At 39.9% G+C, this 24,652-nt stretch overlaps 1 long non-coding RNA gene across 1 annotated transcript in view; it reads right to left on the bottom strand.

The window, feature by feature from the left end:
* LOC102160045 overlaps nucleotides 1–23,478 on the bottom strand; it is a 46,927-nt gene extending 23,449 nt beyond the window's left edge. Inside the window, exon 1 of the long non-coding RNA XR_308170.3 lies at nucleotides 23,360–23,478. This is a non-coding gene — a long non-coding RNA (uncharacterized LOC102160045). The remainder of the gene's footprint in view (nucleotides 1–23,359) is intronic.

The following is a 24,652-nucleotide window of genomic DNA, read 5'->3' on the forward strand; positions in this document are numbered from 1 at the left end:
CGAACACAAACACACAGGCACACACTGCCGTTATTGCTTCATTTTGATTTCTTCCTTTTCCTTTATCAGTAATGGTGATTATTTGTTTATTAGATCTCCTGGATTTGTCTTGTCTCTTATCCTACCTTTTCACTCATTGTTTTCATTTCCTTCACTTTATTTCTTTGCTATGTGTTTGAAATTGTTTCTCTATTCGAACTTACAGATCACTTAGCTTTGTTTTCAGGGGTATAAATTCTCTTTTTCCCTTCTACTAGTGAACTGTCTTTATTTGAAAATTATGATTTTACTGTTCTCATCAGTTCCTATGGCCTAGGCTCCTCCACTCAACACATACACACAGCAATGGCACTCCAAACACTGGCGCTCTGCACCTGTGACCCCCGCTCCCCAGATTCTGACCTTAAGGCTCCTGGACCTGGGGAAATTGTGTTTTTTCCAACCTAGGTACATCTTGCAGGGTTCCCAGAGATAGATGGCAGTCATGGGCATGTGTTCAAGCTACCATTTCCCATTTTTGTAAAAATTATCTGAGGGGATGAACATAGGGCAGGGCTGTGACAAATATATATATATATATATATATATATTTGTCTTTTTAGGGCTGCACTCACAGCATATGGAGGTTCCCAGGCTAGGGGTTGAGTTAGAACCGTAGCTGCTGGCCTACACCACAGCAATGCTAGATCTGAGCCAAGTCTGTGACCTACACCACAGCTCATAGCAATGCCGGATCCTTCAACCCACTAAGCAAAACCAGGATTGAACCTGCATCCTCATGGATGCTAGTCAGATTTGTTTCTCCTGAGCCACGACAGGAACTCCCACAAAGGCTTTTATATTAAAGAACAAGGTTTACACTCAAAAAAGTTGAAATGCTCAAAGTTAAAACAACCGATTAGTAGCAATTTCCAATTTGTGAGAGACAACTCCAAAATGAAAGCTTCTCTGAAGTTAAGTAAGGTATCCTGTAAGACACCCAAATTCATATGGGAAAAATTAGCCTCAAAGCTGGATGTACTCTTTGAAATGTAGCATAACTGCCCCTGAAACACTGAAGAGAGTGGCAGCATGGTGATTAAGAACATAAACTCAGGGACCATGACTTGCCCTCATGCCTTAATTTCATCCTCTGTAAGAGGGGGTTAATAATAGGAATTGCTTCATATAGCAATGTGATGACAATATTTGAAAAGTGCTTAGAATAGTACTGGCATATAATACAGGTTACAAAAGTATTTGTTCAAGTAAAATAAGACATCGTGAGTGCAAGATCATTATTTAAAGCTGTGACCACTATAGGAAATGTTTGCTATCAGGGATGCCATTTCTAATTTATTTTTATCTTCTAAAAATATCATTGCCTCCAAAATATGGGTATAGCACTGCCCATTCACAAAGGAGTCTCTGAGAGATGGGACCAGGACTGTGGCACAGAAAATCCTGCAGCACCCAAGTATTTCCACGGAGGGGAAAGAAGTGAAAATTTTTATTTTACAGTGTTTCCTCAAGGCATATGTTTTTATTTCAGTCCGTTTTCAGATTTATGGTAGAATAACAATCTCTCTTACTTTGATAATACTAAAAATGGCCTTAAGTTTCACGTTTTAAAGATCAGCGTGCTGGAGGCACAGCGCAGCCATACATGTCTCCAAGGGCCCCCTTTGAAGCTCTCCCCAGGCATTCATGCAGTTGCTCCATTGGATTCTAACAGAAATGTATAAGCAAATGAGCCACCTTGCTGTCTTGTTCTTACTTCTTCAGCCACAAAGCTGAGAGGAAAACATCAGCCTTTGAATGCTGACAGAAATACCAAATATCCTAGTAATTAAATTACCATTTAATAATAAATACTAAAGGCTAATATTTATTGAGGCATTTGATCAGCACGTTACATGTGTTATTTGATTGTCGAGTTAACTAAGGTCTAATATTTTTCTTCTCTAATTACTGCTTAGCTCTTACTGGCTTCTTGGCTGTGTCTTTCCCATTCCTATAGTCCAGGAAATAAAACAACTAGGTCAATTTAATTGAGTCCTAATAATTTTGATGAGCTAAATGACAACAAAGGTTTGGGATAAAAATGTGGTTTTGATCTGCGCAGAAGGAGATGGTAAGCAGCATGGCATAAATGATTGACTATGAGCCGCTGAATAAGCTTCAATCAGCTGTATAATTCACACAAAACATTCCGCTTGATCCAGACAACCAAGGACAATGTGGGATTTATCCTACCTGATCCTGAGTGGAAGCACTGACTCATTACATTTATTGTCAGCCTTCTATGTTACTTAATGTCATATGGAATCCTGTTCAAAGATAAGTTTTGGTAACATTTTTTTAAGAGCAGGCAGGCTCATGCATTCAGGGAAAACAAAATTATGTGACACTCAGAGCCAGGGAGGAGGTCGAGTCAAACCACAAATTTGGATTTTCAAATCGACACCATTGCCCAGGTCTTGACCCTAACCTTCTGTCTCCCACTGGCAAAGAGAACCAGCATGCTCTGCCTCACATAACACAAGAAGCCAGTCTTCTGTGTGAAATCCCCCATCAATTTTGCAGAGGTTTTCTGCTATTATCATAGCCTAGGTAGGCAGTTGTCACGAAGCATTAGAGCTGAAAGAGGCTGACAGCATAACTGCGGGCGAGCTCGGGGCTCAGCCCGGGCCAGCACCTGCCGCCTGCTCAGGCAGGAGTGTCCTCTGTCAAGACATTGCCTGGCAAGAGGCTTCAGGAATCACTTTGTATCAGTGCCCTTCATTGACAGCGCGCTGGAGGGCAGCCTGTCTAGCAAAAGCAGGACAGAAACCTTTGCCAGCCACCTGCCTGCCCCCATATGGTGGCCATTTAAAAACCCGTCACTTTTATAAAGGAGCTCTCGAATGATTCATTCATCAAGTACAGTTTTGACTGGGCCAACTGCCTCGCTGTACAATCACCTAATTCTGTGACTTGAAGAACTTCATTTGGGTCTTACTAAGGGAGGAGATTTTTTCAATATTCTGGGTGAACAAGTCAAGTCTACTCCATGTCCCTGGCTCCTCAAGCTCCGAGGAGGGCATTGCTAGAGAGCAAGAGTGCTTTCACACCCGTGGATTCCGAACACAGCCCTGGAGCCTTCCTTACCGCTCAAGGAGGGAGGGTCTGGGCAGTCTTACAATACGAAGCTTATTTTCCTCATTCCTGAGATTCAGAGGCAGGCAGTTAATAAGAGAGGAGATGGGAGGGGAGTGGATCTGTTTAAAAGCCATAACGAAAAAATGAACAGTACTTGAGCATTCAACTTCAAAATCAACAGATTCTAGAAAAATTAACAATTGAAATATACCATAAAGCCATGCAGAAATCTATCACTACTTGCATGCATGTCACAATTCTACCAATATTTTTTTTCCTTTTAAATTAGATGCATGAGATTATGTAAGTAGATGGCAATATTTCCATGGACAGGCTAAAATTTTCTCATTTGTTTTGATGTTTTCTCAATATAATTCAGTTTCATTGTCAAATTAACTCCATGAGATTAGGGGATCTTGTCTGATACACCACTAGAGTACCAGGGCCTGAATAGCACTTGACACATAGGAGGGGCTCAATAAATATTTAGTGGAAAATTGGCCAAATAAATGCAAAAAAAAAGAACAAATGAATGAATGACATCTGGAGAAAGCACCAGATGTTTTATGACGTGGTTTCTCAGATTTTTTGCAGGGGCTGTAATAGAGATTGAGTGAAATCAAATGATGAAGGTAATTTAAGATTTTATTAAATTTTAATTAGTTTTGGTATAACTTTTGGTGGAAGATTTAATTTTCTTTTAATTGCATGAATGAAGAATGAATGAACCAGGCATCTGATGGTTAGATGAACTTGTCTGCTGTTTGAACCTAAGAACCATTGTCTATGCCCCACTCCACAAAGGAGTGGTTTAAAGAAGGCAGATAGGTGAGAATTTACATCCATTCTTTCCAAACCAGTTGCTAATCACCAGGTTCTTTTTTCTCACTCTCTTCCTGCCAGTCTCATCGCTTGTTCCTCTTTCATCAACTGGCACCGGTACTCAGTTTCTCCTCCTTGGCCTCTCTTGTGAGGCTGGCCTCTTCTAACTGCTTCTTAGACCTCTGCCTCCACCTGGGCGATCCCACAAACCCTCAAAGGCAACAACGCCCAACAGAACTCCTGACCACTCTCCCACACAAGTTCTTCCTCCCCCTTCTTCCAACTAAGTGAAGCAGGCACTGGCATCAGCCAATCCAAAAATCTGAACATGTCCAGGATCCTTCTTAGACTTTACCTCCCATGCCACATCCAATAAATCACCAAGCCCAATGGATTCTAAACCCTTAATCTCTCTCACTTCCATCCTTTCTTTACAACCACTAACTTCGTTCAGGCTTTCATTATCTTCACTAGGATTATTGCAATATTATCTCACTAGTTTTGCTGCCTCCTGTTTTGCCTGAGTGATCTTTCTCAAAAAAAAAAAAAAAAAATACTCACACTACCCCACCTCAGCTTAAAACCTCCCCATTGATTCATGGGACATGGGATATGACTGAGCCTCACTAGTGTGGCCTCCAAGAGCTTTCATGATCTAGACACTGTCCTACCTCCCAACAACATTCTTTTCTTCCTCTTCCTCTGTGTAACCATTTGAGCTATGCAGAGTTTCTCAGTGAGTAAAGCTGTATCAAACACAGGCCTTGGGGGCTCACTGATACCTCTCACTGCAATCCAGCGTGCCACGTCTGCACCCAGCATCAGAGGAATTGGGCCTTGACAAAGAAAGGTGGCATTCCAGAATTAATGCCACCTTTCTCCCATTCCCTAAAGTGTTGAAAAGAAAGAAACTTGGTCAATATTGGGACTGCTTACTAAGAAATCCCACCTGGGAGTTCCCATTGTGGCTCAGCAGTAGCACACCCGACTAGTATCCATGAGGATGTGAGTTCGATCCATGGCCTCTCTCAGTGAGTTAAAGGATCCAGTGCTGCCGTGAACTGTGGTGTGAGTCGCAAATGTGGCTTGGATCCCGTGTTGCTGTGGCTGTGGTGTGGGCTGGCAGCTACAGCTCTGATTTGAGTCCTAGCCTGGGAACTTCCATATGCCATGGGTGTGCCCTCCCCCCCCCCAAAAAAAGGGACACACACACACACAGAAATCCTACCTGGTACACTAAATCACAGAAGGATTGAGTTAATCTCCTAAAATTTTGCTTTAAGAAAGTATCAGTCAGACCCTCATGATTTCTTGCTTGAACCAGCAAAATGCCTTCTGAACTGTCTTACCTTCAGTTCTTCTCCTAATGCAATCTCCGCACTGCTGTCAACCATCTTCCCAAACTTCAACTAGGTTCACAGCTCACCCTAAGTCAAAGTCTTCATAGCTCCCAATCTTTAACCTTGTTCCTGAGAATGTCTTCCACATCCTCTCTCAGTGTAATGCATGGTACGCTCCACAACTTCCTCTTGGATATACATTTACCAGCAAATTACACATCAGTCCAACTACATGTTTTTTGTTTGTTTTCTTTGTTTGATCTTTTTAGGGTTGCACCCTAAAAAGACAAATGGAGGTTCGCAAGCTAGGGGTCAAATTGGAGCTGCAGCTGCCAGCCTATGCCACAGCCACAGCAACACAGGATCCGAGCTGCATCTGTGATCTACACCACAGCTCACAGCAACGCCGGATCCTTAACCCACTGATGGAGGCCAGGGATCGAACCCGAGTCCTCATGGATACTAGTCAGGTTTGTTAACCACTGAGCCACAACAGGAACTCTCCTAACTACATGTTTAATGTTTAAGTGAGAAGAGACAGGTTTAAAAAAGCAGCAGCAAACATCAGCCTGTCAGTGGCCATCACTCTGGTGACATGAGTTTGAGACCAATGGTGTAGATTGTAAGCCTTGCCTCTTTGCCTTTCCCAACTAAAAGTAGCACAAAGTGGCTGGAAAACTCTAGGTTTTGGATGTCGTGGACTGTGGTCCAAATCCTGGCCCTATCTATTTATGATCACGTACAAGGCTCTGTGAGCCTCGGTTCCTTATCCATAGGTGGAGACCCTAATTCCTCTATCACACTAACAGGGAGAATAAGTGGAAGGTATGTCCTTTTCAGAAGAGCCCTCACTCATCTCCTCTAGCAATACAATATGCCCACCCATTCTGATTGCTTACCTCAAATTTTAAAAGAATTATGTCTTTCTCCTAAAAAGCATTGCTAAAATGAAACAAATTATCAAAAAATACCATAAAACTGTTGAGCCCACAACTGGAGGGAAGATTTTGAGGCTTTCAAGGATAAGCTAGGGTTTTTGTTTATTTCCTTGTCTTGTACAGATGTTGGGTTGTAAGAGACTGGCTGAAATGGATGTTATAAAGAGATCATGTAACAGAAGGCATGGACTCCAGGGAAGGAGACCCTGTTTTTAATTCTTTTAAATCCTTAAGGTCGGTTTCAAGTAGAGGTCAGGATAACCTAGACAAATGGGCAGTGACTAGGAAGTGACCCAGCCAGGTAGCAAATTACTAGCTAATAGAACCAAGTCATCTTTATTGCAACCCCCAGCTGAGTTCCAGATTTGTCTGCCTGCCAATGATGCACGGTGGAGAGTCTGTCCTCAGAGGGACCACCTCCCACAGAGGCTGGCTCCCGTTTAGTTTGCATAGAAGGTATTTAGATAAACTAATAATTGCACAGGGATGTGGTTAGCTCTGGAGAAGTCAAGACTGTGTTTAAGTGTCTGAAATTCCTGGTGTCACTAATAATTGTAACCTCTGCTTCAATAAAACACACAAATAATGTTACTGAAACATTTCCAATCACAAGGTATTATTTTTGGTCTAAAACAGATGCAGCCCTCAGTACTTAAAAGGAGGATGTCTGGATGGATTTACCTCTGCTTGAAGGGAACAAAACTCCTGGAACTTTGGCCAAGGCCCTAAATCTGAGAAACATCTATTGGAGTGGTGACACGTCAGCAGTGTGACAAAAGGTGCCATTCCTGGAATAATGAATAAGGACCACATTGGAAGACCCATTGAAGGTGCTATTTGGAATATAAGCCAGTAGTTCAAAAAGAAGTCAGATGGCATTTCTGAACACTTTATAATTGTCAGGCTGGGCACTAATATAGGTGATCTCATTCAATCACTACTGTACCCCATTTTAGAGATGATGAAACTGAATCCCAGAAATATTAAATAATGATTTGAAAGACATCTACCTATTAAATGTAGAGTTGGGATTTGAACCCAGGACTGTCAATACATAAGGCCCATTCCTTAATATTGTATCATATAGCCTCTTAGGGAATTATAAAATCTAACTCTAAACAAAGGCATAGCTGGAATCAGACTGCCAGGATTCAAATCTTTGCTCCATCATTTACTATCTCTGTGACCAAGGAGGAGAAAGCATTTAACCTCAGTTTCCTCAAAATAAAATGGCAGCAAATACTAGCATCTACCTAGTAGTGCTGTTAGGCAAAAGAATGGAGAGCGTATCACACAAGATTCAAGGTTATGCATTTAGCCTCGTGCCCAGTCCAGATACTTAGACATCAAGGCATCAGCCAAGCAAACTGGCTTCTCTCTTCAGCCCAGCCTGTCAGGCAGGACTTCTGCATTAGCTCAGATAGCACTTTCCTGAGCCTAACAGAGGACCCAATCCCCTACCGGACGCCCTGCAGCTGCTCCATCCACCCCAGGGTAATAAGTCACCTGCCACATTTACACTGAAATGCTCACCTAAGCATGTCCCTAAGAACACTTCTCGGATACCGCACACTCCTAGCCCAGCCACAGTAATTCCCATTTCTTTAGTATTTCACATTGTGCTGGAGTACACCAATAAAGATTTGTCGGGCACATGTGGAAAACGTTAGTTATTATGTGGATTCAGGCAAAAGGTAGTTAGTATCCAAATAAATCAGACTGATGCTTTATCTAACCACCATTAAAGCAAAGCCTGAATGCAACATTTTCTGGCTGCGGACAAGACTTAATATCAAAAAACCATCACCCCAACTGGAAAGAACTAAAATCTTTAGGTACGGTAGTGTTTCCTCCTTAGCCAAAAATACATGTACGCTAGTGTTATAGAAGTTAATATCTTGCATGGGATATATTAAACGAAGATAAGGTACACAGCAATTGTATGGAATTATGAAAAATTAGGCAGTGGGGTAAAATAAATTCTTCCTTTTTCAACGTAATCATTAACATTTCTCCAGGAAACAAACAACTGAGACTATTGTCTTATTTCCAAAGGTTGCCTAGGGGTGAGCAAAAAGTTAATTAGATGCAATATATAATCCAAGGGTGTTCATACAATCATTGCATGCATATGGGCCTGACCATAAAAATACCTAAAGGACTAGGAAGTTTCAAAGTGAATGTAAAAATAGGATACACGACATTTTCACACAGTTGTTTAAACACATATTTGTTTCAATAAAATGCACAAATAGTGTATTCATTGTTTAAATACAGCCAACGGACCATTATTCAATGCACGTCAGGTGTCAGGAAGGTAGAAACTGACTTCCTTTTCGATGCTGTTTTTGGATCCTTAAAATAAGAAATAGGGAAACCTTGGAAATAAGACATCATACAAAGTAATCAAGTAAAACAGCAAGGGGGAGAAATCAGAATAAGTTTTTAAGCAAACAAGAATTTCAAAAGAGAGATCTTTCCATATTTATTTTTAGATTTATGCAGTCAGTAAAGTTATGCGTTATATGTTTTTCACCACTAAATGTTATTAAATTCCATAGAATTTAACCACTAGGAGTATGAGGCTTTGTAATGTAAGGAAAGCACTTAGTGCAGTGCCTGGCTCATGTCAGAGCTTTTGATTATTATTAACTATTATTCTCTTTCACTGAAATTGATCTTAACAATGAGTATGTCACAGATTTTCCCGGTCTGAATGTTTCTTTGCTGGCAAGCAATTACAGGAAGATAGTTGCCTCCTTCGGATAAATCCTTGGAAAAGAGTTTCCAATCATGTTAAGTCACGAAGATACACTTGACTTGCACTTAAAGGCCTTGGCTACTTGTATTTGCTGAGGCTCCTAATGAAATAGAAATGCCACAACAAGATTACAAAACATACAGTGAATTCCAAATGCTTGCCCTTGGTAAATTTACATTTTTTTTTTTAATCTTTTTGCCATTTCTTGGGCCGCTCCCGCGGCATATGGAGTTCCCCAGGCTAGGGGTCTAATCGGAGCTGTAGCCACCAGCCTATGCCAGAGCCACAGCAACGCGGGATCCGAGCCACGTCTGCAACCTACACCACAGCTCACGGCAACACCGGATCGTTAACCCACTGAGCAAGGGCAGGGATCGAACCCGCAACCTCATGGTTCCTAGTCGGATTCGTTAACCACTGCGCCACAACGGGAACTCCGGTAAATTTACATTTTTAACACACATACAAAAACACAATGCGATGTGCCATTCACAATATAATGACAAGATCTACTTTTAAGAAATTGAAATATATGGCCCTGTGGCTGGAGAGACCTTTAAATTTGTCTGATGCCTGCCATCCTCCCTCAGCTACCATAACTGGATATAGAGCCTCAGAGATCCATCCAGTCTAAATATGAGGATTGCTGGTGTTATGGAGTAAATTGTATTCCCCCCTCCATGAAAATTATTTGTTAAAAAGATATGTTGGGAGCTCCCTGGTGGCTCAGTGGGTTAAGGATCTAGTGTCGTCACTACTGTGGCTCAGGTGGCTGCTGTGGCATGGTTTGATCCCTGGCCCAGAAACTTCCACATGCCTCGGGCACAGTCAGAAAAGTAAATTTTTAAAAAAAGGTATGTTTAAGCCCTCACCCCCAGTACCTCAGAATATGACCTTATTTAAGAAATAGGGTCTTTACAGAAAATGAAGTCTAATTTGTGGGCACTAGCCTAATATGACTGCTGTCCTTCTAAAAGGGGGAAATTTGGGCATATAAACAGACACAGAGGGAAGACAACAAGAAAAGACACATTTTGTGGAGACAGAGGACTGGACGATGCATGTACAAGTTAAGGAATGCCAAAGATTCCTTGCAAACCACCAGAAGCTAGGAAGAGGCAAGGGAGGATTCCCCTGTCAGTTTCAGAGGGAGCATGGCTAGGCTGACACTTTGGTTTCAGTGTTCCAACATCCAGAACTATAAGACAACAAATTTCTCTTTTGTTAAGCCACTCGGTTGATGGCATTTGTTAGGTAGCCCTCAGAAACTAACGCAAAGGAATGGGAGAGTTCCTGGCCGCTGTCATGGCCTCTTGCCCCTGCTTCATTACTGAGCTCCCTCTCCTTAGACATGTGAGGTAAGCAGCTAGGAATTCCAGTCAATAGTCAACCTGACTTCAGCAACTAGACTGGAATTTGCTGCAGTGTTATCATGGTTTCTTTGGATGTGCTGCGCACATGAGTAGAAATAGACATTTCATGAATATGTTTTTGTATATTTCCAAATGAAGTTCCAAAAGGAAAGGAAAGGAGGCAACTTATGTGTTCATTTTAGCTACTTAGTAATTTGTATACAACAGAATTATAAGAGATCACTTATGTAGGTCTTTGATCTTTCTGTGATGATTAAACAATAATTTTCTCAGGTAACAGTAGTTCTTGGTTAAAAAAAAAAAATACGCAAATGGAAAATGTGGTCAAACTATACAAGATACATCCACATCACAACTTATGTCAAATTACCATGCTAAGCCAATTGGAGTATATTTCACTGTATGTTCAGCTCAGTTTTCTACTTTTTGAATAATTTTTACCTTTCCTTTACCTTGAACCTCCTGTGCTCTGGAAAGAATCCCTGGATGTAATGATAATGATGACTTGAACAATAATGATAATGGCTAACATGTAGCGTATGCCACCTACCATACCAAACATTTCATGTGCTTCATTTCATTTAAGCCTAACATTGGTCTGTTGAAGTAGGTACTCTTATTTTTGGAGAGGAAAAGACAAAACTAAGTCAAAGACAAGAGGGTAAGAGGGGCAGAGCTTAAGTCGTGGTTTATAGACTCCACAGCCCCATTTCTTCAGCCCTGCACAACTCCTCACTCTGGTAGATGTTTATGCCTCTGCTATAATTTTGGATAAGGCTACAGGCTATGACAAAAATGCATATCAATTAGATTGACAGCTCTCATTCTCAACCAGATAGCAAAGAGCTCTGTGGAGTGGCCAGTCAGCCCACACATACATAAATACTGACAAAATCCTGATTACCATTTGGTGGTGTTCATGCTCTCTACATTGATTTGAAGCATTTCATTTTTAAATTCTTAGTGAGCCAGGCAGAGGTTATTTTCAACATCATTTGATAATCTATATATATTTAAAAGCACTAAGCGAGTCGATTTTGACTTCAGGCCAGCTCTAGTTATTAGTCAAACTACCATTCTCCTTATGATAAAGGGCTCAGAATGAAATGTAGAACAAATGCAGTTGCACAACAAATATCTTACAGTTTCAGGTCTCTGGTGATTAAAGACATCAGGACCAATTTGAGTCTATTTAACTCTCTCACACAGAAATACTACATCTATTGGCAGTACAACATGATGAAAGATTCTTTACAAATAAGGGAGTTCCTGGTGGCTCAACAGGTTAAGGATCTAGTGTGGTCACTATTGCTGTGTGGGTTTGATCCTCGGCCCAGGAACTTCCACAAGCCACAGGCATGGCCAAAAAAGAAAAGAAACAAATAACGCAATAAGACAATAGGACCCAAACCCCTATGGTCAATTAATCTTTGACAAGGAGGCAAGAATAATAAATGGGAAAAAGACAGTCTCTTCAGCAAGTGGTGCTGGGAAAACAGGATAGCTGCATGTAAATCAATGAAACTAGGACACACCCTCACACCATGCACAAAAATAAACTCAAAATGGCTTAAAGACTTAAACTAAGACAAGACACCATCAAACTCCTAGAAGAGAACAGATGCAAATCATTCACTGACATCAATCATACAATGTTATCTTAGGTCAGTTTCCCGAGGCAACAAAATAAAAGCAAAAATAAACCAATGGCACCTAATCAAACTTACAAGCCTTTGCACAGCAAAAGAAACCATAAAAAAATAATTTAAAAAATAAATAAAAACAAAGACAACCTATGGAATGGGATAAAATAGTTTCAAACGATGCAACGGACAAGGGCTTAATCTCTAAAATATATAAATAACTTATACAATTCAACAGCAAAACAGACAAACAAAAAACACCCAACAAAGCAATTGATGAATGGGCAGAAGACCTAAATACTCACTTCTCTAAAGAGGATAACAGATGGCCAACAAACACATGAAAATACGTTCAATATCACTACTAGTGAAATGTAAATCAAAACTACAATGAGGCACCATCGCATACCTGTCAGAATGGCCATCATTAACAAGTCAACAAATAACAAATGCTGGAGAGGGTGTGGAGACACGGGTACCCTCCTTCACTCTTGGTGGGAATGTAAATTGGTACAACCACTATGGAAAACGGTATTGGAGTTACCTCAGAAAACTAAATATGGAACTGCCGTATAACCCAGTAATCCCACTCCTGGGCATTTATTTGGACAAAACGTTCATTGAAAAAGATACATGCACCCCTATGTTCATTGCAGCACTATTCACAATAGCCAAGACATGGAAACAACCTAAAGGTCCATCAACAGACTAAAGGATTAAGAAGATGTGGTGTGTGTATATATATATATCCATATACATATATACACACACACAGACACAATGGAATACTCCTCAGCCCTAAAAAAGAACAAAATAATGCCATTTGCCGCAACATGGATGGAACTAGAAACTCCCATACTAAGTAAAATCAGAAAGAGAAAGACAAATACCATGTTACATCACATATCTAATATATGACACAAATGAACCTATCTACAGAAAAGAAACAAAATCATGGACTTGGAGAACAGATTGTGGTTGCCAAGGTGGAGGCGGGTGGGGGGATGAGGAGGATGTACTGGGATTTGGGAGTTAGTAGATGCAAACTATTGTGTTTGGAGTGGATAAGCAATGAGATCCGGCTGTATAGCACAGGGAACTTTAACCACTTGTGATGGAACATGATGGCGGAGAATGTGAGAAAAAGAATGTGTGCATATATATGTACATATATATATAATATATATATAACATATATAACTGGGTCACTTTGCTGTACAGCAGAAATTGATAGAACATTGTAAATCAACTATAATAGAAAAAAATAAAAATCTTAAAAAAAGACAACAGGAACACCTGGCATTGGTTGGGTGCCTATTCAACCAACAACATGCCACACCCAATAATGGGGATTTTGTGTCCAAAACTATCATAAATTCCTCATGTAATGGATGGAGAAACTGATGCTCGAGTGCTATCAGAACTTGCTGGTGGCCTCACAGCCAGTAAAAGGAATCACTAGAATTCCAAGAGAGGACAGTCTAAGTCTTAAATGTTTCCCTACCCTGACTCTCTAGGTGTATTATCAGGATGTTGGCCTGTAAGACAGATAACAAACGCGTAGACTAGTGATATGGGTAGAGTCTAGGGTCCTGCCTCTGATTCCATTTAAATCACCTTTTCTACCTAGACATATATATACATATATATATATACATATATATATACACATATATATATACGTATATATATACGTATATATATATATATATATTTTCTACCTGGAGAGATATATATTTTTTTTCTAGAAACAAAATGAGGTTTTACCATCCATTATGTCTATTCTGATGAAATAATCCTGTCTCTGGAGAATCTGCAAGTTTGAAATCCAGATTATCCCCAAAGACCAGAAAATCACTCACTTCTCAGTCATTATCTGTTCTAGGCACAAAATAGAAATATCACTATGAGGGAGCCAGTGGTGCTCATCTCTCAGATGGGATGTCAAAAGTACTACTTTGACAGGTCCAAACCACACTGGCTCCAAAGTGGTCCTCAGTGCTGTAACCACATAATAGGTGTTCATGAGTTATTTTGTGCACACCACCGAACTCAGAGTCAGACTCTGTTCTTGTCCTATCAGCTCCATTACCCTGGAAAAGGCCCTAAGTATTCCCTGTATCAGTTTATCTATTAGTTATACAGGGAAAACAATATCAGCCTATCAGGAATATCAAATACTACACAACTAGATGCACTAATACTATCGCCCCTTCCTTTTCCTTTTATTAATTGCCTTAATTAATAACATCATGTCCCATCACAGTCATCACCAAATACTAGGAAAGTGACTATGCACATATTCTCGCATTTACTTCCCTTAATACCTCAAAGAGGAAAACTTGGAATTGTTTGTTTTTTTCCCCCCTGGACCTTCACCCTGAACTTGTTAGCAGCAGGCACAGAGAACCCATTAGCCACATGCCCACCCCTACTCTATAACTTGTCTACCTTGTTTAAAAAAAAAAAAAAAATCATACCCGCCATGGATACAGGAATGACAATTTGAAACATCGTCATTCTTGGCTAACCAATATTATAGGGCTAAATTTTAATTCATCTTCACAGCTTCCTAATTTCTTTCGTTTAGTGTGACTGACACACAATCTTACCGAGAAGAAAAACCAATTGGCTCATTTTCTGCTCTACATGTATTCAGTACATTAAAGTTTGTTTCTTCTTCATCTATGGGGTCAAATCTCTCTTGAACCTTCTTTCACTTTTTGTTCTCTCTCTCAGATGGGAAGGTAAGAAAAGCATCCTTTCATTCATCGTTCTCTGACAGAGAACAATCATCTTGGTCTTGCCAAATGGCTGCTTAATATGAGGCTTTTTAACCAGCGACTTAGAAGCACTAACTCTCAAACTTGGCTGCTCATTGGCATCACTTGGAGAGTTTTAAAAATGCTAATGCCCACATCCCATCCTCAGAAATTCTGATATAATTTATCTGTAGTGTGGCCTGAACACTGGGATTTTTTAAAGCTCCCTATGGGGTTCTAAATGCAGTCAACTTTGAAAACTACTGATTCAGGGCTTTGGAAAGACTAGTGTGAGTAGATTTAGCAAGTCAGGGGGAGAAAATTATAATAATGGGGATAAAGCTATCTTGATTTCTCTTGGTAAAGCAGATTTAACTGGCAATTCCTGACATACCCCAGTATAGACTGGTGCAAAGTTCCCTCCCCCTACAATATGCTTTCTTTTGGAGTTTACTCCTTAGCTTTGATTTTTATTTAGAGTGGAGGAATTTTTTAAACATTAAAATTGATCTTTCTTTTGCAATGCCACAACTTAAATAATGAAGATCAACTCTCAGACAAAGTTGAAACAAACCAACCCTTCTGTTTGAGGTTCCTCAGTCAAAATTTGAAATACCAGCCCCAGCAAAGAAAACAGGACAACCTGAGGGAGTGGACTGAGCAGTGACTAAGTTGCTGAGTGTCAAAATGACAAGCCAAGAAAACATCAGGTGAAGAAAGAACCCTGGTAACACTCACATCGATGCGGCTGAAAAGGCAGTGTGGTCCTGAATATTTGGCCTTAATTTGGAATTTCCTTGTTTTGGTGAATTTAAATCCTTAGCCTCATGTCATGCAGTTATTTTTATATGGTTTCTTTTTTCTTTTTTTGTCATTTAATATTCAAAACGATGTGAAATGTACATTCTTCATCACATGGAGAATGAATTCAGCAACAACTCAAGCACATAATTCTTCTCTGCATGGAAGATGCTGGACATCTGCTCACCCCAGATCTACAGAACAATGTGGTACATTTACACGGAGTTAACTGAGGGAGGAAGTCCCCTGTGAGGCCCCTCACATACTACTTCAGGAGAGATGCGAAAATACAAGCTTTGTGAGAGGTAGGGAACCTCAAGGAACTTTATTTTAGAAAAAAGAAAATCTGTTTATGTTTTGCCTGTCTGCCTCTTTGAGAATGATGTCTCCGTGAGACCAGAACGGTCTGTTCACACAATACCCCTGTGCCTAAATAATGCCTGGCATACAGTTGACACACAATAAATGCTTGTTAAATAAGTGAAAAATTCCTTCTTCAAATACCAAATTATGAAGATGAGGAAAAGTACCGCATATCTCCTTCTTAGTCTCAGTGCAAAGAAATGGGATTGAAATAAGTATTTTTCTCCTAAACCCGACTGGAAAGTTTTTGCTCCTTCCCAGTACTTTCTGCAGGCATCCTCTCCAGCCCAGCAAGCTCAGCCACTCTTAACGAAGGAGGGGCTTCTTGGAGCAGACAGGCATCCATCCACTCCAAGTGCCAGCTTATTTCTCACACTGTCAAGCCAAGCCCAGCTCCAGCTCTGCCTCTTCCCGACTCCCCAGGACAGTCAGTCAAGCATTAATTAGTGCACCTTGGGATCACCCAGAGGGCTTATTATAGTTTCTGGGACCCCTACACTCTCATCACAATAGAATATACTTGTTTAATAAAAGAGCCTCTGCTAAATTTATGAGTTTGCACTTAGATTAGGAAACCTGGTTCCTAGTTTTGAGCCTCTGCTCCTGAGCTCTCCTCTGGCTAACCCACCTCTGCTGCCGTGACTCCCAGAGTGGCTTTATCAAGCCACTTAATTTCTCGGTATCCTGAACCTCGGATTTCTCCTCTGTGAAATGGACACGTTTCTTTAAAAAATAACAGACTTTTTCAAGCAGTTTTATATTTACAGAAAAATTGAGCAGATGTGTTTCTGTATGCTGCCCCCTCCCACCCACAGTTTCCCCTATTGTTACTTAGCTTCTGCCTTCCTGTGGTAACAAGGAACCAATATTAATACATTGTTATGAACTAAAGTTCATGATTTACATTAAATTTCTTTCTTTGTAAAGTTCTGTGGGATTTGACAAATGTCTCATGTCCTGATCCACCGCCCCGGTGTCAGAGAGAATAGTTTTACTGAATTAAATATGTCTACCTACTCCTTTCTTCTGAACCCTTGGCAACCTCTGAGCCTTTTTGCTGTCTTCACAGTTTTGCCTTTTTCAGAATGTCATATAGTTGGAACTTTACAAGAGGTAGCCTTTTCAAGCTGCTTTCTTAGCAATGTGCATTTACATTTCCTACCCATCTTTTCACAATTTGTGCTCATTTCTTTTTATCGTTGACTAAGATTTCATTGCATGGATGTGTCACAGTTTGTCCATTGACCTACTAAAGGACATTGGTTGCATCTGAGTTTTAGCAATTATGAATAAAGCTAGTATAAACTCCCTTGTGTAGGTTTTTGTGTGGACATAAATTTTTAGCTCAACTGGGTAAATACCTAGGAGCAGGCATATGGTCAGATTATATTTACCTTTATAAGAAGCTGCTAAACTGTCTTCCAAAGTGGTTGTACCATTTTGTACTTGCATCAGAAGTGAATGAGAGCTCTTGTTGCTACTACACACCCTTGCCAACATTTGGTCAGTGTTTTAGATTTTGACTGTTCTAATGGTTGTGTAGTGGTATCTTACTATGTTAATATGCATTTTTCAATGACGGGATGTAAAGCATATTTTCACATGCTTATTTGTCAATTTGTGTATCTTCTCTGATGAGCTGTTCTCTATTTGGGTTGTTTGTCTTCCTGTGATTGAGTTATAAGAATTATTTTTATATTTTAGATATGTCTTTAATCAATATTTGCTTTGCATATATTTTCCCCCAGTCTGTGGTTTACTTTTCATTCTCTTAAGAGTGGTTTTCACAGAGCAGAAGTTTCTCTTTAATAATATTCAACTTATCAGTGTTTTTATGGGTCCTGATCTTGGTGTAAAAACTCATCACCAAACCCAAGGTCCCCTAGATTTTCTCCTATGTCATCTTCTGAAAGTTTTATAGTTTTATACTCTTATTTAGTATATGAGTTAATTTGAGTTAATTTTTGTAAAAGATGTAAGGTATCTCAGTTCATTTTTTCTTTTTGCATGTGGATGTCTTTTCTCCGAATTTGCTCCTTTGTCAAAGATGAGTGCACTATATTTGTTTTGAGTCTATTTCTGGGATCTGCATTCTGTTCCATTGATCTATTCATCTATGCTCTCACCAGTATCACACAGTCTACATTATATTAAGTCTTGAATTCAGATAGTGTCCGTCCTCTAAATCTGCTCTTCTCCGTCAATGTTGTGTGGCTGTTCTGGGGTTTTGCCTTCCCTATGAACTTCAGAATCAGTTTGCCAATAACTACAAAATAACTTTCTAGAATTTTGACTGAATTGCCTTAAATCCGTAAATCAAGTCAGCACGAACTGACATTTTGACAATATTTAAGCTTCATAGCCCCATTTATTGAGATAATCTTTGTCTTTAAAAAAAAAATCACTTAAAACACTTTACTTAGGCATAATTGACATCTGGAAAAATGCGTGTGTTTAATGTATATAACTTGGTGAATTTAGAAATAAGTTTACACCCATGAAACAATCACCACACTGTATGCCAAAAATCTATCACTTTCAAAAGTTTTTTCCCTGTTATTATTATTCATCATTATAATATCAACCCTTTAAGCATATTTTAGGTATACAGTACCATACTGTTGGCTTTAGGTACCATGCTGTCCTATACATATCTAGGATTTATCTTGTATAAAGGAAATTTTGTAGCCTTTGGCTATTACCTCCTTGTTTTCCCATCCCCTGGCAACAGTCATTTCACTCTGTTTAATTCATTTAACACTTTTAGATTCATTGTATAAGTTTTTCTAGCATTTGTCCTCTGTGTCTGATTTATTTCACATAACATACAATCCTCCAGTTATTCATGTTGCTGCAATATCAAGATTTCCTTAATTTTTAAGGCTGAAAGAAATTGTTTTATGGTATATACCACACTATTTATCCATTCATTCATTTGTGGACATTCATGTTCCTTCCATGTCTTGCCTATTGGAAATGATGCTGTGGTGAACACTGAAGTTCAGATATCTCTTTGAGACAATGATTTCAATTCTGTTGGATGCATATTCCAAGAAGTGGGATTGCTGAGTCATATGCTAGTTCTATTTTTAATTTTTTATGCCAACTTTATACTTTTATCTAGTGATTGCACCAATTTACTTTCCCACCAACAATATACAAGGACTCCCTTTTCTCCACATGCTTGCCAACATGTTTATCTCATTTTTGTTTTGATAATATCCATCCTAACAAATGTGAAGTGATACATTATTGTGATTTTAGTTTGCATTTCCCTGGTGATCAATAATGTTGAACACTTTTTATTTCCTTGTTGGTTATGTATGCCTTCTTCAGATAACAGATGTGTGTCTATTCAATTCCTTTGCCTCCCCCTTTTTTTAGATTTTTAGGGCCTCACCTTCAGCATATCAAAGTTCCCAGGCTAAGGGTCAAAATGGAGCTGCAGCTGCTGGCCTCAGCCACCAACTTGGGATCCTTAACCCTTTGAGCAAGGTCAGGGATGGAACCCACATCCTCATGGATACTAATGAGATTCGTCACTGCTGAGCCACAGTGCGAATTCCCTTTTGCCCATTTATAAAACTGAGTTATTTGTCTTTTTGCCATTGAATTTTAAGAGTTTCTAATATTTATTGGATATTAACCCTTTATCGGATACGATTTGCAAATATTTTCTCCTGTAGGTTGACTTTTTGTTTTGTCTATTGTTTCCTTTGCTGTGTAAATGCTATTTAATCCTACTTGTCCATTTTTACTTTTGCTGCCATACCCACGAACTCATCACCACGGCCAATGCCAAGAAGTTTTTTCCTGTTTTTCTTCCATGAGTTTTATGGTTTCAGGTTAAAACCATAAATGTTTAAGTCTTTAATCCATTTTAAGTTGATTTTTCATCCAGTGTAAGAGAAGGATCAAGTTTCTTTCTTTGCATGTTTATATCCCGTTTTCCCAGCACTACTTATTGAGGAGACTATCTTTTCCCCATAGCGTACTGTTGGCAGTCTTGAAGATCAATCACTTTCAGAAGTACTTTTACGTGTATTAATAAATCCTCAAAACACTATAATGTAGGCAAAATTATTATTGCCATTTTACAATTGTGGAAACTGAAGTATATAGAGCTTTCATACCTTATTAAGGATTCAAACCTGAGAAGCCAAGCTACATAGATTGGCATAATCAATCCCCTCAGCCCAGTCCTGCCTTGTCCTGACCTCTTATTCCAGGGACTAAACTCCGGCTCCTGCACCGATCACATGGCTGAAGTCCTGCCATTGCAACCACATCTCGACTCCCTGAACCTTCTCAGTTGATGGCTTTGGAGCCAATTATTTTAATTCACCAGCCTTTCCAGATCAGCCTACCAGGCACACCTGTCCCCTAGTCTGTCTCACACCCCTGCTTGATGGTTTAGAGTTCCCATTCTGACCTCACTCACGTTATGGACAGATAATTTGAAGACAGACACTTAAAAGATGGGTCATAGATCAACAACGTTCGTGGATTATCAACAACACACAACAGTCTGTGAATGGTTCTCAGAGATCCTGTCTTAACAAGGGGGACGATCAGAGATTTGAAAACAGTTTCAATCACAGCTTTCCTGGGACCCGAAAAGATAGAAAATGAGTAAAGACAAACAAGATAACTAATTTGATGTAGTGTTAAATTAAGGGTCTCAGTGTTCCTGGCCAATTAAAGTCAGATCTCCTTTCTGTGGTGAAAGAGAAGACACTTTGTTGGAGGAGAGGCTGCAGGTGAGGCTGAAAAACCACAAGTTCCCTCCCCCAAGACCAGCTGCTCAGGCCCATGGACCTAATGACCTCAGCCATGTTCTTGCTTCTCCTTTGTGGACGGCACATGCTTTCTGTGAATTATTCTGCCATGGAAACTACAAGGAGTGGATAGTGTTGAGGAATTCTATTTGTGTTCACTCCAAGGCTTTCTTGCCATCTCTCTCCAGTGCATGCTGTCTTTAGGGACAGCCCTGCCAATCACACACACACACACCCAAAAACCCCTTGATTTCCCCATTAGTACCTCACCCATTGATCTAAACAGCCCTCTCTGAGGGATCAATTTATATAAGGAGATCAGTATTCTCCCATTGCTGTTCATTAGAATTCATTAACAGCCAAAATCAATTTCCCATTCTGTGCATTTCCCTGCCCTGAAATCATCGGTCCAGCAGAGCTTTTTAACAAGTTGGGTTCAATTTAATACCTACTATCCCACCTTTGCACTAACAAAAAGGATCCATGTCCAACCAGATGTTTGCCAGTAAATGTTTAACAACCAACACACCCCCCAAAAAAGTGGGTGCTGATTTGTACTGTTTGCCAATTTGTAAGCTACAAATAGTGCCACTATGGCCAGTTCTGAGCTACCGACATGGTGACCTCACCAAACCTGGAGTTAGGAAGAGATGTGGGTAGCACAGCATTCCACAGTGTTTCCATCACACACAGATGTAAATACCCTCAAGAGCATAAACGATAGTGAGCGGTTGGAAAATAATTATGTAGTGATCAGTGGAGTATTTTATAATCTTAATTTACTAAGTTTATATACTTTAATTTTTAGAAATTAGCTCACAACATTCCCAAAAATGTAACGATCAGCAAGCTGGTTTGACTAGGCTCCAGCACACTCTGGAAAGGCAGCATCGCAGAGAAACAGAATAAGCTTTGCACCAAGAAGGGCCCTTGATTTAAGTTAAGAGACTGTAGGTGACCTGGTGAATCTTTTGGCTTTAGTGGCTAGAGTAGATAATCTCTTAAGACACATCCTCTTCAAGTTGTAGGGCTCTGATTTATTGTTATTTCCAGTGCCACCTCAAAAACCCCATCCTGTTGCTCTTTGCACTTGACACTTAGTTAACACTTATGGGCATATACCATGTGCCAGGAATATATGAACTTATTAAATCCTCACATCTCAGTAAGATTGATACTGTGATTACAACCATTTCAAATGTGAAAGGTTAACTACATTGCCAAAGGTCTTGCGCACAGGCCCCCTTGCATTTAGTCCTTGCTCTTAAGTAAACCATAACATTTTCATTATGGAGAAGGAATTTTTAGGACTCTTGGGAATTATGATTTCTAAATGAAAACCTGATACAATGAGAAGTGTATCTCCAGAAGCAAATATACAAAAGTACCCTGTTTTTCCAGGGTAAACTTTTTTTTTTTTTTAAATGGCTGAAGTTTGGAAAAGTTTCCTACAATAATGCATGGCTCCCTCCTTTTTAAATCTAATATCTAGAGTTAGTTCCTGACAAAGGGAAGGTTCTTCATTAATCTTAAAAAAAAAAAAACAAAAAAAAAACTCCCTTACTATACGATGAGAGAGATGGTAGAATTTGCTAATGCAAACTTCCATAAACAAATTAGATATCCCCTTACCCCCCAATAAAATCTTATAAGAAACCACCAATTACTGTGAGAATTATCTTCATTTTAACCATCTGGTTCTTCTGAATAGAGAGAGTGTATACACGTGAGCCCGAGATCAAGCTAGAGAACTGTTATCTTGATATATGGCAACATGTGAAAATAATTGCTTTTAGTGTGGTTAATGCTCATATCACACACAATACAACTTAAGGGCAAAATTCTTGTCTCTGTTCCATATAAATAATTTGACTCAACATTCAACTCTCCTTATATGTACAAAACTGACTAGACATTCTAAGATTGACTTAATTTTGCATAAAGTTTTCCAAACTAACTCAGCAATGAAAACTCATACACACAAGTAGGAAAGGGAGTTAGTCTTTTTCCCTAATGTTTGGGGATATGTGACTGGAGTTTTATTTTTTTATTTTTTATTTTTGTCTTTTTAGGGCCGCACCTATGGCATATGGAGGTTCCCAGGCTAGGGGTCAAATCAGAGCTGTAGCCTCTGGCCTACGCCACAGCCACGGCAGATCTGAGCCGTGTCTGCCATCTACACCACAACTCATGGCAACCCCAGATCCTTAACCCACTGAGGAAGGCCAGGGATTGAACCCACATCTCATGGACGCTAGTCAGATTCACTTCCACTGGGCCACAACAGAAACTCCTGGAGTTTTAAAGAGAGTTCTCTTGTGGCTCAGAGGGTTAAGGGACTGGCATTGTCACTGCAGCAGGTGGGGCACTGCTGTGGTGTGGATTCGATACCTGGCCTGGGAACTTCCACATGCCTGCCACAGGCACAGCCAAAAAAAGGAGAAAGATGAGATGTACTGAGTGTGCTGGGTTTTCTCTTCATGGCTCTGGAACCTAGGCCTCCCCCTCCCTTCCCCGCTCTGTGTCCAGGAGGCTGAATTCCAGTTGTTCTCCTTACCCAGGTCCCTTTGCCCCCTGGCTTCAGATTGTTTTGGGTCAATGGGAAGAATTGACAGGAGATTGGAGTGTTGAGAGAAGAGATAGTTTGTTTGCCCCTACCTGACCGAGGTTCAGAGGACTTCAGTATTCTGAGGCCACAGATCCCGCCATGCTGTCTTCTCACCTGCCTACCTCTTGGCTCCTTCAGACCTACGTGTAGCAATGGCGGCCACTCTTGCTAATCCTGTAGGCGCTCAACAACCCTTCTTGCTTCCTTTAATACTAGTCACGCCTCTCTAAACAGGCCCTTCATTAACCTCATTTTGATTAAATACTTTGCACCTGCCTTCGGTTCCCTGCCCAGACATTCCTGGAAACACCACACTTCAAAAAAATCGAATATGACATCAAAAATGTTTTCAATGATGGGATTGATTGTTTATTATATGGGGTAACTTGTCAGACAGACATGCAGATAGACAGATATATACATATTTTCACCCCCACAATATTCCTTTAAACAAGACAGTAAGTCCTGAAGTATTTGATTCAGGTAAATTTGATTTAAAGCAATTTTCTAGGGGATACACAGGTTGCATTAATTGAGGTATCCTAGAAATACAGACTGTAGTTTGATGCTGAAGAAATGCTTAAAGATGCATCTTGGTCTAGAGCCATGGTTTTGGCAACTAAATGGTGAAAGCTGACAGAGTCCAGAAGAAAATAAGATCCATTCTATTCCAAGTTGGGTCGGGCTTTGATTTCCCAGGTTTTGTCATCACCTCAAAGAACTTGATGGCATGGCCTTTTGCATTTTACAGCTATAGACTCCTTTCTGAGAAAATGCACGTGAATGAGTTAGTAACGAGTTTCAATAACAGTAACAATAGCTGACATTGATGGAGCCAAATGGGGCATACGTATGCTAAAAATTGTCTGTTGTTTATCTGACATTCGAATTTAACTAGGTGTCCTGCTTCTTTAAATTTCAGAGCTTTTTTTGTTGTTTTTGCTAAATCTGGCAGCTCCACACATGTGTGAGGGGCTATTAGAGAACGCAGATGGAGAACATTTCCATGATCGCAGAAAATTCTCCTGCCGAGCTTTGTTCTAGATTATTACAAGCTCAGTTTACATTATGTGCTTCTCAGCAATAAAAGCCGACAATAACGCTACTCATCATGCTCTTACTATCTAAAGGGCAACGCATTTGGATAAAAACAGACGTGTGTGTAGTGGAAATCCTGAATAATTATTTTATTCGTTTCTGAGAGGAAATAGACAGTGAGACTTCTGACACCAGCTTTCGAGTTAACACTGTCGGGAGCTGGCTAGTCATTTTTCACAATAATGAACCCTTTGAGATAGTTTTTCTTTCACTATCAAATGAGACATTTAAAAAAAAAAACCTTT

Source organism: Sus scrofa, chromosome 15, assembly GCF_000003025.6.
Source record: "Sus scrofa isolate TJ Tabasco breed Duroc chromosome 15, Sscrofa11.1, whole genome shotgun sequence".
Classification (NCBI taxonomy): Eukaryota; Metazoa; Chordata; class Mammalia; order Artiodactyla; family Suidae; genus Sus; species Sus scrofa.